Source organism: Triticum aestivum, chromosome 3B (genome assembly GCF_018294505.1).
Source record: "Triticum aestivum cultivar Chinese Spring chromosome 3B, IWGSC CS RefSeq v2.1, whole genome shotgun sequence".
Classification (NCBI taxonomy): Eukaryota; Viridiplantae; Streptophyta; class Magnoliopsida; order Poales; family Poaceae; genus Triticum; species Triticum aestivum.
Genome location: NC_057801.1, coordinates 92,848,000 through 92,856,661, shown reverse-complemented (window position 1 = coordinate 92,856,661; position 8,662 = coordinate 92,848,000). Strand labels below are relative to the sequence as shown.

Here is an 8,662-nt window from a genome sequence, read left to right as displayed (position 1 = left end):
TTATTTGTTATCTACAAACCATTTACCAATTGCACAATGGTCAATGTAGGTCTGAAGTACTGCTATAGGTAGAATTTGGTCTGATCCATGTCTCTGTTTTGCTACGGTATTTACTTTGAGTTTCTAAAGGATGTCAAACCTACACCTATATGTTTCCCGGCGTGACAAAAGCATGCCTAATCATCTAGTTACCATTGAAGTTTGGAATGAAAGCTGGATACCACGAATAGGATTGATGCGGCCACTTGTTTCTCATGTGGCCAACCCAACCCAGTTTGTGTTGGAGCTCATTGATACTCCAAACACAAGGTGGAATAGGGAGTTGATAGATGATGTTTTTTAGCCAGAACCGTAAAACGGCCTTGCTGGCGTGGACACCCGACGCCACCAATATGGCACCATTATTAAAATATAGTGGTAACGTTGGATACCAGTCAGCAGTATTTGAAATTCTAATGGCATGTCACGTGGCCAATGCCAGCAGCAAATGTATCTTATCACTGTCGTGCCTTGTTGGCCAACGCCAGCAAATTGATTTTTTGCTAATAAAAAAAATAGATACTCAATAGATACTCATCAACTTAGCAAGTTAAACTTCACAAAAGTTACTTGTTAGTTAAAGAACTACATTATTCAACTTCACAAACTGAATAGTCTACTCGGTCTTGATCATCAAGGATTAACTTCAGCTGGCGAATCTTGTTTCTATTATTCTCTCCATATTTTTTGAAATGAGCTATATCCATCTTAAGCTCATTCCTCTCGGCCCCGAGGAGTTTTCTCTCATTCTTCAGCTTATCCCTCTCCTCGATCAGGTTATCCCTCTCATCCCTCAGCCTATTAGTATTCCTGAAGAGATCAACACTCTCGTTAATCAGCTAACCTTCTACGCCTTCAGCGAGGCATTCACCTGTTGTATGCTACTGATGGTATACTAATGAGTCTGTAAGAGATCGCGGTTGAGCATCTCCACATCGTACGCCTCCTCATGGTTGCCTCTAGAATTGGCCATGACCCGATGCACTTTAATTTGTTAGACAAAAATAATGTTGTATTTGGTTGCAAAGTAGAGTATATGAATGCAGCTAAAATAATTTCATATATAGTTGACACTACTTATGCCTATCAACAGTCTACTTATGCACTAATTTGGCAATGCACTGATAATTTGGCACTTATTTGACACTGACTTGGCAATATTTCTAAAATAATCGAACATATGGTAGTACCAACATGTGTATCAAAATGCCTAGAGCAAACACAAATTATCAAACACATGCAAATTATCTTGCACTGCCATACAAACACATTGTAGTTTCTATTTAAACTCCTAACTTTCCCTAATTCAAGTTCATTGCCAAACTGAAACTCTAGAGATGCAAATCAAATCGGGAGGGGATGAACTCATCAATGATTTTGTAGAAAGCAAAAAAGAAGGTGGAGGGGATGAACTCACCGACGACTTGTAGTCAATGTCGTGGAGGGGATGAACCCTAGCAGTCCGTCATTTCCACTAACATCACCGAAACCCTAGCTATGCAAATCAAACAAATTCAAATCAAATGAAATCAAATGGTTCTAGAGATAGGGCAGCAAGAGAGGGAGATTTACATGTTACCTCACCACCGGAACCCGCCGAAATCGAAGGGCAACTAGCGGCGACGGAAAGGGGATCGAGAGAGAAACAGAGAGAGCGAGGGCAGAGACAAAGAGGGAGCGACGACAGAGAGAGTAACATGCGGCGAGGGGTCGTTGTCCCATTGGTTTTCACCCCTACTACCTCCTAAGAAATTATGGGCTTGGCCCAATACGGAAAGAAAGTAAATTTAGCAAAAACAAAGAAATTTCTTACTACAGAAGCAATGCAATATTTTTACTTTACTAAAAACAAATAAAAGATTCAAAATAATAATAACACTTTAATAAATTACTAAATATTCAAAACAATACTTTTAATTCAATAAAAACAATTAAAATACTAAATATAATAAAAAATGTCAAATTTTCCAATTAAAATAATATAAATTTAATAAAAGTAAACTACAATATAATATAAAAATGGTCACCACCCGCAAAAAAATAAAAAGGTAAAAAAATTTGAAGTCTCAAAATATAATATAAGAATTTTCACATTAACAAAAAAAATGCTGAAGTTTCATGTTAATATATTAAGAATAAATAATTATAAATGAAAGTAATTCCAAACATTAGACCCCACGTCGTCTAGTGCTGAATTGGCACCCCATGACACACCACAACTAAACATAATACTGTTGTGGTTACATGTTATACCACGTCACCACTATATTATGCCTTGAACAAACTGTCGGTCCCATATACCTGTGATGCTCAACTATTTTCCAACGCCACCACTATGTCCCTAATAATGTCGTACCAAATAAGCAAACACCACCAGTTTGGAAAAAGAATGTTGGGGTTGGTTGAAAATGGTGCGCCATCAACGGAAGTTGTGGCTAGTCATTTTTTCACTAGTGTATAAAGTAAGCAGGATGAAGGGGTACTTGGTGAAGGAGGATGTGTTGTTCAATACGTGGTTGGCCGTATCTGCGGACTTTGTACGCAAGGGAGGAGGAGGGCACGGAGGCACTGGCCTTCACCAGGAGAGGAGATGAGGAGGGCATGGACCCGCGTCACTAGGGAGGGCGGCTTTGCGCGCTATTTCCTGTCCCCCCCTGACTTGTTTTCCTAGGGAAAAAGGGGTAAGTGGAGGCGAGGGAGATTTTTTTGCGAATACGCAAATCTTGCATGTCATTGCATTGACAGAAAGAAAGCAGAAAAGTACATAAGAGGGTACAACACATGACATAGAGGCATACTGAAAGGATCGAGAAGAGGTGTCTAGAGGGGGCTGATTAGACCCTCAACGAATAAAGTTGGCATTTTATTAGTTTTCAAGTTGAGGTGATAGATTAACACAATTTCAAACATACACAATAGAAATCAAGCAAGCATGCAAAGAGTATATGAGCAGCGGAAAGTAAAGCATGCAACTTGCAAGAAAGTAAAGGGATGAGATTGGAGTGTGCAAACACAATTGGAGACACAGATGTTTTTGTCGTGGTTCCAATAGGTGGTGCTATCATACATCCACATTGATGGATACTTCAACCCACGAAGGGTAACGGTTGCGCGAGTCCACGAAGGGCTCCACCCACGAAGGGTCCATGAAGAAGCAACCTTGTCTATTCCACCATGGCCATCGCCCACGAAGGACTTGCCTCACTGGGGTAGATCTTCACGAAGTAGGCGATCTCCTCGCCCTTACAAACTCCTTGGTTAAACTCCACAATCTTGTCGGAGGCTCTGAAAGTGCGTTATATCGACTAGAGGGGGGTGAATAGGTGATTTTTATGAAATCTTCACTGAGGAATTTGCCGGTGAGGAAATTCCTTAGCGAAGAACTACTAGCAGCGGAATAAGTACTCAGAAGTAAGCATAACAGGATACAGACTTAGTCATCATGTTGAAATGAAGACAAGCACAGAGTACAGAGAGCGTAAACATAGGATAACACAAGATGAAGACGAACAAACTGAAGAAATTGAACTGAGGAAATTGAGAAAGTCTTCAGTCAAAGTCTTCAAACATAGATATGAACAATCACTCAACACAGTAATGAGGAAATGAAAGAGTTGAGGAAATAGAACCAGTAAGGTTGGTGAAGACAATGATTTTTTAGACCAGTTCCAACTGCTGTCTCAGTTGTACGTCTGGTTGGAGCGGCTGAGTATTTAAACTCGAGGACATGCAGTCCCGGACACCCAGTCGCTGAGCATGCAGCTCAGGACACCAAGTCCTCACCGTATTCTCCTTGAACTAAGATCACACAGATCTCATCCAATCACTCGTGGTAAGTCTTCAGGCGACTTCCAAACCTTCACAGACTCGGTCACTCGGCGATCCATAATTCCTCTTGGATGCTCTAGACCATGATGCCTAACCATCTGGAAGAAGCACAGTCTTCAAAGATAACAAGCGTCGGATCCACGCAGGATCAATCTCTTCAGTGATGCTCAATCACTTTGGGGTTTGTAGGTGTTTGGGTTTGGGTTTTTCCTCACTCGATGATTTTCGCTCAAAGTCCTCGGAGGATGGGTTGCTCTCAAATTACAAGTGTCAGTTTCTCTCGGAGTAGCCAACCAACTAGTGGTTGTAGGGGGGCGGCTATTTATAGCCTAGGGAGCAGCCCGACATGATAAGACATAAATGCCCTTGTCTGATATGACCGTTAGGTGGATAAGATATTTTGGGACAGCTGGCGCGCAGCACAGCAACGGTCAGAAATTTGACTCACAAATTCCTCAGGGCTATCATGTTCCTCACTGTGTAGGCAATCCGCACTGGCGAATTCCTAACTCCTCAGTCAGAACAAATTCCTCAGCGACCAGAAGAACTTCGTCTCTATTACTGAAGAAAGTGACTGAACTGTATGAGATTTCCAAAGGCTTCACTCGAAGGTTTTGGTAGGTGTAGGATTTTGAGTTGAGCATCACATGGAAATTTTTCCTTAGTATTTCCTCGACCCCCTTTAACAATACGGTGTTTCCTATGACTCAAGAAAGAGAAAAATAAAACTATGAAAACAAAGTCTTCAAGCTTCATATTCCTTGCATGAATATCAAGTCTTCACGGATACACCAATTTCTTCACTTTCAAAGTCTTCAGAAATACCAAAGTCTTCAGTCAAAGATATTCATTTTTAGGGGTCGATTTTCCCTATAAATATCAAACTCCTTATAGACTTATAGACCTGTGTACACTCACAAACGAATTAGTCCCTTAACCTATAAGTCTTCAATACACCAAAATCACTAAGGGGCACTAGATGCACTTACAATCTCCCCCTTTTTGGTGATTGATGACAATATAGGTTAAGTTTTCAACGGGGATAAACATGTGAAGTGTAAGTACTGATATTGAGGAATTTGATTGCAAGATATAGAAGAACTCCCCTAAAGATGTGCATAGTGAGGAATTTGCTTTTGAAGCAATGCACACTTGAAGAGTTGAATCATGGAGATCTCCCCCTATATCTTGTAAGTCATACACGCATTTGACATATGATATGAAGAATTTGAAATGCATGATGAAATATGGTGCCTGATGAAATTCAGCATGCGTGCAGTAACATTAATGAGGAACAAGCATGCAGAATAACATATCGAGAGTATCAAAGCACAGTGCATCAAAAGTATCAGGGCACCATTGGGTTTAAGATTACAACTCGATCCAATAAAGTTTCAGAAGAACGAGAGTTGTAACTTAGCAAAAAAAACGCCCATATAATAGACCCGCTTGAAGACTAACTCAAATTTCTCCCCCTTTGTCATCGAATGACCAAAAGGATCGAAACTGAGGACTAACGCCCCTGAAGAATATCAAGTTGATGGAGGAGCGCCATCGTTGTTGGGGTCGGTTGTTGTAGTAGGGCCTGTCGCAGTGTCGTCCAAGTCTTCATTTTCATCAGTCTCGCGAGATGAAGAATAGGAGCTGGCCACCAAGGAAGGAACTTTGACCTTCTTGAATTTCTTCGGTGGAGGTGCAGACCAGTCAAATTCTTCCTTGAGTCCCATATTCTTCAGATCTGCAGCGCTGTAGACATGAGAGAGAACAACCCAGGTACGGTTGAAGGGTTCATGGAGTTAGTATTGGTTTTTCTTCATGGCATTGTGTGTTGAGGTCATGTTGTAATGAATTGAACCAAACTGACGCTTGACCCATTTATGATTGCGATCAACCTTCTGATGAAGACTGAGGAGTAACTTATGATCAGTCATCACCCTGGGAGCTGTGGTTTGAGGATTTTGCTTGGCGGCAGAGTCATGTGTGGCAGAGTCATCATTGGTGGAGTAGGATGCAGCCTTGCGAAATTGACCATCCAATGGACGAATGCCTTCATCTATCATAGCAGTTGCCTTGCCTTTGTCATCAGCTGAGGAATATGACCGTTTGAGGACTTGAATCGGGGGCAAGTAGCTGCCATGGTTCAAAGTGTCAGCTTTGTAATTTCGTGAAGCCCTCGCCCTGATGAATCTCATAATCCATGGTGCATAAGGCTTCAGCTCAAATGGTGACATGGCAATATTTGCCAGAGTCCTCATGAAGAAATCATGGAAGTTGACGGGAACGCCATGAATGATAATGAAAAGCATGTTCTTCATGATGCCAACGACCTCTTCATCATTTGAGTCGTGGCCTTTGATAGGACTCATTGTCTTCGACAGAATGCGATAGATAGTCCGGGGCACATATAGTAATTCCTTGACGAGGAATTTGGTTCGAGGAGCTTGCCCTGGCTTCAATGGCTTCATCAGCACTTGCATGAAATGATTTGAAATTTCAGGTTCACTGTAGACACAACAAGCACCGTCAAGGGGAGGACTGAGTGGGAGGGCACGAAGCAATTCAGTTACTGGTGCCTTGTAGTGAGTATTTTCAGACATCCAGTCCAACACCCATGAATTCACATCTTCAGTGTTTCTTGTGATGTGCAGCGTTGCATAGAATTGAAGAATGAGTTCTTCATTCCAGTCACAGATGTCACTACAGAAATTTAACAATCCAGCATCGTGAAGAACACTGAGGACTGGTTCGAAGCACGACAGAGACTCCATGTCTACATGAGGAATGTGTTCATGATCGAAGACTTTGTCTTTGTTGAACATTACTGAGGAATAGAAATTTGCTTGACTCGCTATCCAGAAACACCTCTTCCTTATGCGAGCAGAGTCATAGGGGTTATAGTCAGTGAAGAACACACGCTCGCTGAAGAAATCTTCAGCCTTGAACTTTTGCTTCTTTGAGAATAGATCCGTTGGCTTGGGCACTGGAGTGTGAGTGAGTTGCATCACAACCTCTGGAATCGCAATCTTAGGTTCTTCAGGCTGAGGAATTTCTAGTTCCTCTTCAGTAGCAGGCTGCATGTTCAAGGGTTCAACGACAACAGCTTCTTCAGCACTAGTGGCTGGAATGTCTTCATGCACAGACGAAGTGGGATGAGTTTCTTCAGAGCCCATTTGAACAGTTGGTGCAGGGGACTGAGGTATTTGTTGAAGCGGGGTGAAGAGTGGAGTGTTGGGGTGCTGACTTTCCCAAAAGTCATCATTCATCACTGGCATTGTGCAGCCAATGTCCATGTCTTCATATTCAATTTCTTCAACGCCAGCCTCTTCAGCTGTGAACTGAGGCATTGGCGAGGAAGCAATAGGTGTTGAAGGGATCGCATCCACTTCAATTTCTTCATCAACCTGCTCTGACGAAGCAGCAGATTGAGGTTCTTCATTAGATCCGCATGGAATCACATAGTCCTCACCAAAAGGAACAAGGTCCTTTGATGACATGGTGGAAATTGGAACAGCATCAATTGGATTTTCAATAGAACTTGTTAGAGGCTTCATCTTCTTTGGAGCTGAAGATTCTGAAGCACCGGATGCTTTCATTTTCTTCACTGCAGCTTGCTCTGCAGCCTTGGTCTTTCTCACATATGATGCAGATGGAAGAATAGGAGTTGGTGTAGGCGCAGGAGGAGCTGAGGAATCTGGTTGAATTACCTCAGGCGCAACTAATGCAGTTGCCCTGACATTTTCAGTTTCTTCAGGCGCCCCACTAGTGGATGCCCTGACAATTTCTTCAATGGCTAGAATGGAGTCATCAACCCTGGAACTAGCATTTTCTTCAGCAGCCTGAATGTCATCAGCGGTGCTGGCATGTTCTTTAGTTGGCTGAGAAGATGCTTCAGCTTGAGGAATTTCTTGTTGCGATGGGGCTGCAACATTTGTGAATTTCTCAGTCAGTTTCACAAACCTGACTTTGGCTCCTTACCAATTAGCATAGTAAGCATTGAAGTCATTGCTGAGGGTTTTGATTTCAGCTTGGATCTTGAGGAGTTCATCAGGTGTCATATTGACAACGTTATTCTTCAGGAACTTCTCATTTCTGAACTGAGTCTTCTTGATCTGCCTGGCCTTCTCAAATTTCCATTTCTCTTCAGAGACGAAATGGGTCAACATGTGACTTTGACCAGAGTCAACTTGAAATCAGGCATAGGAGTATTTGGATCCTTGTGCCAGAGATCAATGTAATCAAGGATCGCCCTTGGATCCAAAAGCAGTGGCACATTTGTGCCTTTGGCTCTAGCGGCCCTTTCTTGTCGGTCTCTGATGATTTCTGCAAGTTCATCATCATCAGCTCCATCGTCAGATGGCACGTGGAAAGCAACATGTTTCTTCTTCGGACTAGGCCGAGTACCTCGACCAGCCGTTGCCTTAGTCTTCAACAGAGTGGTGCCTGATGAAGATTTTGGTGCAGCTGAGGAACTTGCTGAGGCACCAGAGGCAATAGAGATGCCTGTTGTCCTTTGGCATGTAGCCAGATGTACAGGTGTTGAGGACTTTGCCGGAGCAGCTGAGGACTTTGGAGGAGGAGCAGTGGTTGGTACTGGCCATGAGGGCTTTGAAGAATCTGGCCGTGAGGGCATTGCTAAGGAACTTGGCCGTGAGGGCATAGTTGGTGAAGCACTTGGCTTGTGAGCAGGCTTCTTTGCCATTGATTTTCTTGGCTTGACAGAGGCCTCAGTGGCAGTAGCAGCAGCAGAGTCTTCATTGAATTTCCTCACTGCTTCTTTAGCTTGTCTCGCCAACTT

The 8,662-nt window shown here is 42.7% G+C and overlaps 1 long non-coding RNA gene across 1 annotated transcript; it reads right to left on the bottom strand.

Moving 5' to 3' along the window:
- Positions 1 to 422: 422 nt before the first annotated feature.
- On the bottom strand, positions 423 to 1,743 carry LOC123064931 (uncharacterized). Its single transcript, XR_006430847.1, has 3 exons — positions 1,619 to 1,743; positions 1,457 to 1,534; positions 423 to 849 (listed from the first exon to the last, which is right to left on the bottom strand). It is a non-coding gene; the product is annotated as an uncharacterized lncRNA (long non-coding RNA).
- Between the last annotated feature and the right edge of the window lie 6,919 nt (positions 1,744 to 8,662).